Source organism: Myotis davidii, unplaced genomic scaffold (genome assembly GCF_000327345.1).
Source record: "Myotis davidii unplaced genomic scaffold, ASM32734v1 scaffold140, whole genome shotgun sequence".
NCBI classification, from domain to species: Eukaryota; Metazoa; Chordata; class Mammalia; order Chiroptera; family Vespertilionidae; genus Myotis; species Myotis davidii.
Window position 1 is genome coordinate 1,009,276 of NW_006292663.1, and position 10,421 is coordinate 1,019,696.

General features: G+C 34.1%; 1 pseudogene; it reads left to right on the forward strand.

The window, feature by feature from the left end:
• LOC102764171 overlaps positions 1 to 10,421 on the forward strand; it is a 142,931-nt pseudogene that overhangs the window by 599 nt on the left and 131,911 nt on the right.

A 10,421-nucleotide genomic window follows, 5' to 3' on the forward strand; every position in this document is an offset into this window, starting at 1 on the left:
AGTGATATAAAATAAAAAAAAGGGGTGCAGGTTTCCTCCTGAGCAACTGGCAGAACTAAAGGCATTAAAATCAGATTCACCTTGATTCATACCCCAGATCATCATTAATGTGACATCAGAAAAATTACTTAACTCTTTCATGGCTTAGTTTCCTAACAATGAAAATATTCAATTGACAGAGCAATTCAAAGTTGGAGAGCAAGTATCAGGCCTCAGTGGTAACACTGAACTATATGACATGTGCTTCCTACACTTGTCATGATTCATTCTTCCGTAACCCACATGGCAGGGTGTGTCCTGTCCCCACTGTGGAGAACCAGGGACACACCTCAGTGCTGCCCAATATCCTGATGGCCGTCTGTTGCAGGCTGTGTTTATAACTCATCTTACTTAACTCCAGAATCTATGCTTATAACCATTATAGTATGCTGCCTCTCTGAAAAAACTATGATGCATTGTTTATAAAGCCAGACAACCAACCAACAAATAACTTCTGACAACAAATATGTTTCTGTATGCAGTTACCAGCCATTTTTTTCTATAGGTGAATGTTTGCTCATTTGGACTTTTTGACATTCGATGAAAATAGTCAGATGAATTAAATTTATAGAATAAAGCTAAACTTTTCACTTAAAAATCTTACTTCATGTTATATTGAGTTAATTTTTAAGCCCGATCAGACCAAATTTAAATTTCAAAAACTTTATGTAGGCAATAAAGTAATGGTATTTTGGAAAAACTTTCTCTCAATGTGCTTTATAAAGTTTAATTTGACTAGGCAGTGTTTTATTAACTATCCTATTTAAAAGCTATCGTTAGTAGATAAGGGGTAAGAAAAGGGAAGCAAACAACAATAACTAAGCTCAGCATAATATTGAGAAAGAAACTAAGCAAATAGTAAAAGAATTATAATATGTGTGCATGGGAAAGAACTTTAGGAAAGAAAAATTTTAAGGCAAATAAAACTTCACATTGGACCTTGACTATCCACGAAGACAATTTCTCTTTCATAAGAAAATAGAAATTCATTTATCCATTGGATAAATATTTTGGAGTGCCAAAAACCATACTTAAAACTTAGAAATACAAGCAAATAACTTAGATATGGCATCTGCCCTTTATTAGAAACCATCATTTGTGATTAACTGGGACTATTTTCAGTGGGGTTATACTGTTGCATACACACACACACAATCAGAATCACAGGAAGGTAATTAAATTTATAAAAAGAAAGTATGCAATTTGTAGTTGCAACAGGAATTTTGTATTTGTTAATTTCTTAAAGGGGGGTACATGAAAGGGGAGAAAGGAATATTAAATATTAAATTGATTGGATTATAATTAGTCACTTAAACTAAAATGACTGCCTGTAGTAGGTGCTGCTATCTCCCACTGTGAGAGCCACAAAGGTCAGCAGACACTGAGTGGGTAAGGAGGCAAAGAAGAGAAAAGAACTGACAAGAGCAGTGATGATAAAGTTTTCTCTCCCAGGGCATTCCTCACCCAGCTAAATGTTTAATAATAGAAAACATAAATACCAATGTAAATGAACACATGGCAAAGGACTTGAGAATGATCTGAAGTATGAAGAAATATATTTGTGACTATTACACATGTTGTCTTATTCATGATCCAAAATGAACTGATCTCCACGTGATTACTGACAAGAAAGAAGAAAATACCTTGAAGGAGAGAATATCACATCTGAGCAGCTCTATTGTAGAGATAGCCGCGATTTCAGCTAAATTCTTTATTTTTTTCCTTAGAATCTCAAATCCCGAGCCAGGCGTCTGTCCCTGCTTTCGATAGTGCTGTCACCCCGTGCACCTAGCATTGCCTGCTGGCTAGTGACAGTATCTCCTTGATGAGCGAGCGGCAGGGCCAGTCCCAGGCAGCTCCCCTTTCAGCCTGACAGCTGCGTATCCCAGGTGGTCTGACATTTGAGATGGAGGCTGTGGATAAGATTGAAGGTGTTTTAGGGGAGAAGTAGGCTGTGAATAACACCAAGACTTCATCCAGATGGAATCACTCATGAGACAACCTGAGATACTCTATTACTGTCCATATGTCTTCCAGGTCTCCAAAGGCCAGGCGCCATTGATTTATTAGAAACTCACTCTTTATGCTTTTGGCTCATCTCACAACAGACGACACGAAAGGATTTATCCGAGATGTTGCTGTTTCTGGCGCTTATTGTAATTTTATAAGTTCTTTAAATAAAACAGCCTCCATAAATACCCTAGTAAACATCAAACAATAAAGTAAATATTTGGGGGGTGAGATTCAGTTTATTTCCTCTTAATATACAGCGCCTTTTTACAAGTTTCCTTCTGAGTGCAGCCCATGGCAAAACCTTTTAACAGAACATACCTATTTTAGGTAAATAAATAAATATGTGGCTCCACAGAAATCAAAATTATTAGGATATAACTATGCTAACAGTACTGTGTAAACACAATTTTTCCCTTGCAGATGAACCTCAAAAGAATTATTTCATTGTTTTACCGGCACAAACAGTTGTTATTAGTGTGTCTTATTTATAGATGGTTCTTTGAGGGATTATAGTAATATAGCAAAATATCAGTTATTTCATCACACTGGCGAATTTAATGAACCTGAAGGTGTGTGTTATTTTAGCACTTGCTGTAGCTCCTGTGAAAACCCACTGGTGCTAAAATCTGTAAACCTGTCATTGCTTAAGTAATAACCTTGTTAAAAGCATCTTCATTTAACTTACTTTAGCTTCTACAGGATGTAGGTTTTATTTTATCAGTGCAGAAAGTAGGTGTTTCAAACCCAAACCGCTTATTGTAAATATAATTAATTGCAGTTCATTAATTTATTTTCAGTGTTATTGCTTTAATTTTAACACTTAGGTTAAATTAAATATTGTCGGAATCTAGTACCTATTTTCAATTTTTTACAAACTCTTAATTTACAGTGAATTTCTGTGGTTACAGGAGTAAATTTTAGTCTGTACCAATGAAAATGTTCATTTTAATCTTTAATATTCCTTTATGTGAGGCACAGCAGACTCTTCCCTCCTCCCCTTTAGACAATGTAACTGAACAAAACACCCAAGTGCATTTTTGTTAATCTGCTTGGAATGGATTTGAGTTTCTTCTTGCCTTTTAAAATATGCAGAAAATTAGATATTGATGGTAGGTGTTCAGAATTATAAATTGATTTCTACAAGAGCACATCTATAATTATTGAGATGTTGGCAATAAAAGTGGGAACTCCCTCCTATTTAGAACTATACATGAAAAGAGAAGGGAGAAAGGGAGAGGGATAGACAGAGACAAAGACAGAGGTAGAGACACAAAGAGGATGAAAACTGTAATTTGTACAATTACAGCCTTGAAGCAAAACAAACTTACTATAATTACCTTGACAGACCAATGGCAAGGTGTGTGATACAACCTAAATGTCATCAACCACTTTGAAATCCTTGGCTAATTGCAATAATGTAGTCAGCAAATGCTGACGCATGTTACATAATCACATCTATAACAACATTATTAAAAGTGTTGGTGGCCAACCACTGTTTCATTATTGAGTAAAATCAGTTAAATAGCCACTAGTCTGTTAGGTAGATTAAAATGTATGCCAATTATTTTTCTTCAAAAGGTATCAATAAAAAATGCATGATAGAAATAGTATAATAGGCCCAGTTGGCAATAAAGGGAACCTGACAAGGTAGTTTTGTTTCTGAATGCATTAATTTTAATACAACTTTTGTATAAGGTCATGATTTATGCTTGATTTATGTTAAAGTCTTAGAAAACTGACCAGGCAATGTTATTCATCTCTACAAACAACAGCAACAAATCTTCAATTTAACCTGATTTTTAGTACTTTAAAATATAATAGTGATCAAATAGATTCATTATTATAATCTTCAAAATATTTGTGTACAATCAAAATAATTGTTAACCTGATATTGATCCTTTTTTTTTACTTCTCTAATTATAAATGTTTATTATAAATTTGGGCTAGAGAGAGTGAAGAGAATAAATACTTTAAGAACTAAAGCACTTTCTTGGGTTATCTTCAATGTTAAATATAATACTAACTTTAAACATTGTTTTTTATGTAATGATTTTTAACTATATTTTTAACAATATTTAGCTTCATTTATGTTCATATTGTTTGAAGTATGGGTTATTCAAATTACAGTGTATTTAAACGTGTAAAACTTGTTTTAAAACTTGTTTTAAAATTGCTTGTATACAATTGAATATAATGTAGGATTTCAAAGTGGTTGATAACATTTAGCTTTTATCACATACCTTGCTGTTGGCCTGTTGAGGTAATTAAGAAAGTTTGTTTTCCTTCAATTGTTATTATATGCAATTGGTGTTATAAATTACAACTATTATAAATCTATTTTTGTAATATACCTATATCTAAGAACTTTTTTAATAATTCCAGCTAATATTTATATACATTGAATAAATGACATTTTAAGTCAGAATATTAAGCAACTATGTTAATTTTTGTTTCTTTGGACAGTTAGCATAGTTTCTAAATAATAGCCAGACAAGAGTTTGGCTATTATTGTTTCTTTTGATAAGATATGCTTTAAATATACACTAACGTTAGAAAATTTTAATGAAATTCACACTTATATCAAGGATATTTTAAATTAAATCTATTGGTTGTTGGTATCTGTGAACTCTTAAGAATAAACACCTGCAGTGTTTTATTATGTAAAAAGGTGGTTTAATTGCATCATATTTATCACAGACAAATCAAGCCCTATTCAGAAAATAATAATGACACAGTAATTGGATCAGTAATTGGTTCAGGATGATTCAATATTGTACTAATAATCATAAATACTGCTGTCTTCTGCTTTGATACAGGGCTGACATGCTAATATAGATTGGACTCAGAGCAATAAATATTACTGAACTGGTTCTAGTATTAATGTCTAGATACTTAGTTTGGCTATGCCAGCCAGAAACAGGTATAAAACAGAGGCACCACTTGAAAACATGCATTTTAAATGACAGCATGAATTCAGTCAGTGTACTTTATTGGCTTTCTTACCTATTTATCTCTGAAACCAACATCTTTACAAAGTGGAGGAGAGGAGAAATAAAGATAGATTTCTTTATTTTTCTTGTAAAAATGATCATTTTGAAGGAGTAATATAGTGATTACATTTGATTATGCTTAGTTATCATGGATGATGTGACATGATGACCTGGTGGGCAAAATTATTCACGTGCCAGTCATGCAATGACGGGTAAGAAAATCATTCCCATTACCACCCTATGTTCGGCAGACACTTGGCGGTTAAACAGGACTATTTCTTCGCCAGTGTAGTGGCAGCCTTTCACTGAGAGCCAAAGGAGGGGGAGACCATTATGTAGGAAACAATGATCCTTATTCACTCCACATGGAAACTTGCCTTACAAGAGCACATTGGACAGCTCTGGCTGGAACAAAAATGGCATATTCCCTTTTATCAATGGAACAGAAACCCAGGATCAACATGCCTGGCTTGGAATGCTGCCGACTGGTGATGGAAATGGATATATTCAGGCATGTGTTTATTTATGATAATTTCTGTGGAGGGGTGGGTGCTTACAGTCTACCCTTGCTGGAATAAGTCTATTTCGTGGGAGAAGAAGAGAAGGGCAGCTGACAGGTGCCAATGAAATGTAACTATGCGGGTTAGCTCTAAAGTTATAAAACTGGAGGAGACAACCCATTAGATATGTAATGTTTTACATGGCAATGGGACAATTTCACAAATTTATTCTAACGAAACATAGGATAACGCTGTGCACAAAATTTATGTACAGGACCAAAAGAATGGCATAATGAGACGAATGCTTCCTGGTAAAGACCCAAATATAATGAACATTTTCTAAGAATTAATAAAGAGGCTGATGGGACCAATGCATCTGTAGATTTTGATTTTCCCATTGCTTATCTCATGCCTTTGGGTTTTTGTTTTTATACATTGGGAATTTAAAATGGAATTTATTATCCAAAGGTCATTATAAATAATATGAATATAAAGCTTATCAAATGTATTATTTACACACGTGCTCCAGGATGAATACTGAGACTCCTTCACATAATTTGTCTCTGCTCTAATTGTTTAAAGAATCTTTGAAGGTGGCATAGAATGGAGCGATGATTCCTTTCCCATTTCCAAGGTCAGGCAAGAAGCACAAGTGGATGAACAGTGTGCTGGGGGAATAAAGAGCCAGAAAATATGATATCAATGTCCTGGAGGAGATTTAGATCAACCCAATGGTTCTCTTTCAATGGAATGGGCTTCAACCTATACTGTTGTTCTCAGTCCTCCCCCTTCATGCCAGGTATGGGAGATACAATTTTCTCAGCATACACTCAGTTGAATCTTTCTAATGGCATCCATGTTGGCACTATTTTCTACATAGGCATGGAGGGATGTCTTCATCATTTACAGGAGTCTGGGGTTACTGCCAAAGGCAATGATCCAACTCCACAGGCGAGGGAAAGAGATCATTTCAGTTCCTGAATCAGCATTGCGGCCAGTAACACCTGAGCAGTGAAAAATCCCGGGGCGTCTTCATTCAAAAGCCAGGAAATTCCATGTGTTTATGAAATCAACTTTTCTCCTAAGCAGAGGGACTGTTTATTGGTAAGTACCCATGAAAGGAAATCTGTGGTCAAATAACAGCCAGTCCCACATTCACCATGCATCTACAGTACCCCAGTGGCCCAGCTCTGAACCAACTGCTCAGGACTCAGTGGATAACTAACTCACGGGGTGTTACATCTCCCTGAAACTCTACATGTAGTTGTGGTTCACTGGTTTAGTGACGTGAAGGAAGGGAATTCACTGCACTTCGAATCTCTCATTACACCTTAATTAGGACCTCAGCTAGAAATATCAATGTTTTAACCACTGTAGCTGACAAGGTTTCTTTTCTTTCTTTAATCACATTATTGTAAAGCAGATTGAAGTAGTTTATCAATGTTTTCTTCTTTTGTTTTTCTCCCAATTGAGAATCCATGGTTAAGTAGACTAACATAAAAACGAAGACGGTGGTCTTTCAATTTTAATCCTCGGCTCAGTCAGCAACAGAGTACTAAATGAGAACGGTAGTTATAGGATATATTATTAAGGAGTAACAAATTCATCATATTTAAGTTTTTATTGTTGCATTTTGTTTTCTGTGTTTGTGGTTTATGTTATTTAACAGAAATTTTGCCACTGAGGCAAATCATGCTTTTTTTGTTGTTGGTTACTTAGTAAATTTCCAATTCATTTTTTTTTTTACTTCCACATTTATTCTGACCTTAGAAACCTGTCTTAGGACCACCAATTATCAGTGTCCTTAAAATGGGGCACCTGAGTAATCTCCCCTGTGAGGTGGAGGATTATTGTAAAAACTCTTCTAAATTCATATAACATTTGTATTATAAATAATAAAAAAAGCCAGTTTTAGGTGTCAGTAAAATAAGTCTTTATAGCAAAATTGGGAGAACATTTTGTTTTACCTATTTATAATTATTTTAATATTGACCTTCCCTCAAAAAGGTCATAATGTATTCCCAATTAAAAACAAAATACAATTAAAACATAACTTTAAAAATCCACCTTTGAATAAAAGAAAGAAGACAAACAACAGTAAAATTTAATCTGTCCTTTGGGGCAGGAGACAGCTCACAGGTTCTAGTCAGCCAGCTAAATGACAGTCAGAAAAGATCATGTGACTGGGGTCTAGAAACTAATTAATCTCCATAAAGCTGTAAGTGAGGTAGGTAAGATGACTTGAAATCTGATTACATTACTGCATTTAAGGGAAGAAGAAGCAGCATGTATTTTTCATGTTGATTTTAACCACCTGAGCCCTTAATGACGCCTTGTACCTTGGAAGAAAACTCATATTTCATCTATATTTAAAAAGAACTACAAAGATGCTACTGTCATTATTACATGATTTATGCATTTGGTGTAAATAATATGAAAATGAATCATGTAGGATATAATGTTTTCAAAGAAAAATTCTTTGAAAAGTAGATTCATTATAAAAACAAAGCCATAAATCCTAAAAGTAAAATAAATTGACAAAGATGTTTAAAGGAAATAATAATTTATGCCCCCTCCCCCATTTCCATAAAAAGTAAATGATTAGGTAGTATATTTTGGCTATTGGACATTTATGTACTACAGTTTTATTAGTTCTAAAGTTAAAGTCTCACTTCTCACTCAAATAAGCCTGTAAGTTAATTAAAATATAGTATTCTCTTCTGCTCCCATTATTCTGTTACACACAACATAGGTAGATAGTCAGGATGTTAGAAACATCATTCAGAATCCCATGGAACCTTCTTGTGTATTTCACAGCTAATTCTTTTTATATTGTTTTTAACATGTAAATAAAAGAGGCTGATTCTTCAAATGTGCCCCCCTTTAATCTGCAGCAGCAGAACAATGATTATAGGATAATACTTTGGAAAATCATATCTGGAATGTCCTGACAAGAATCCTTATTAGATTGGAATAAGCCCGGAAGGAAATCTGTGAAAGTGTGTGTGTGTGTGTGTGTGTGTGTGTGTGAGGGGTGTGTGTGTGTGTGTGTGTGGGGTGAGGAGGCAGCAGGGAGGGTATATGTATGTAAGAGGGAAAAGATTTGGAGTTTTATTAATGAACATTATCAATCACAGATTATATAAATCATAAACTGCCTCAAAAATTATATTTAAAAAATTGAAAGTGTCATATTTGAATAAAAATGCAAGCCAGAGAATTTATTGCTATCAGGTGATAATCCATTGTATACTGAACACAGAGAAGGTGACAGGCAGAATATATTCTCTAGTTTGTTTCACTGAAATTATTTTTTTTCATAATACTAATGAATATGTAAGAAGACTGAATTATGAAAAACAGTACCTCTCATTGAGAATCTGAAAGCACTTTACATATGAAGGACTTTTTTACTGTAACTGAACATGAACAAAAGTTTTTGTAAGTGAGTATATATTCACTATTTTAAGACAAAAGTATCCTTTTTCATCTTGGTAAAAAGATTAAATGCTATGCAAGTTTTCCCAGTATGCAAACTTTAGAGGAGTCATAAAGATGGGTGTAATTTAATACTCAGAAGACAAGAAATATATTTTGCTCCTTCATTTTTCTTTTTTTTCTAGTCACCTTAAGTGCCTGTGCTTACATACAGAGAGATTTACACACAGAGACATACGTGTACACAGAGTGAGAGGAGGAATAACTGGAAAACTCTAGAGAGGTCTGACTAGACAAAGCGATGGAAAAGCAACAGGATATTGTGTCAGGAAGGAGAGCTGCTCCATCTTTTCTGACGTCTGCTTTCACACCCATCTAATGTCCCCTGTATCTCTTCCTATTATCTTCTATCTTGTCACTTTCCCTTTAAATACAGAGTATGGAAAACATTTCCCTTGACCTGAATAAGCATTTATGAGCAGCTATTTCCTGAGTTCAGTGAATATGTTTAGACCTTAAAAAGCACCACAGCTGTAACTTTCAGACTAGGCATGATGCCATCAGTTAAAATATTATCACAATTACTAAGGATTAAGATATCACTGCTTAAATAACCCAGGTCTATATTTCCAATCACTGAAGATCTGAAGACTTGAAATTTCTTACTAATGGGAAAGTGGTAAATAATTTGTAGTTTAAACTGGAAGAGGTAAAAATGAAAAGTATGACACTGGAGAATCCTAAAAGTTTGTGTCAAGAATTTTTTAAATGTTGTGTATGCAAAATAATTTTCAGAAAATATTTTAGCTTATTTAAAAAAATGTTTAGTGGGAGACCTGAAGTATGAGGGTAACAGATATCTTTCTGTTAAACTCTAAATTCTAACCAAAATTCTATGTATCATGTAATATTGTACAAATTGCTTGACTATTTCAACTAACTGTACTATGGAAATTTCTTATGAGCCTATACACAGCCAACTCACCACCCATATATAATTGAATAGAAAAGGCTTGCCACTAAAAGTTAAGAAAAAAAAGGGATGAAAATAATTTTAAAAATTGAGATGAGGCATTCAAAGAAAAAGCTGGTGTCATTCTCTACTCTGATACTTTTCTTTGAACTTTTTCCTTTATTCTTTTTTTGTGTTTTAAAATTTTTTTTTAATTTTTCAGTTACAGTTTTATAATATTATATTAGTTTCAGGTGCACAACCAAGTTATTAGACATTATGTAACTTAATAATTGATAATCCCAATAAATCTCATTCCCAACGAAAACCATACATGGTTACTAGGATATTATTGACTATATTTCCTATGCTGTACTTTACATCCCCATGACTATTCTGTAATAACCCCTTCACCTTTTTCACCTATCCCCCTAACTCCCCTCCCGTCTGGCACCATCAAAACATTTTCTGGCCCTAACTGGTTTGGCT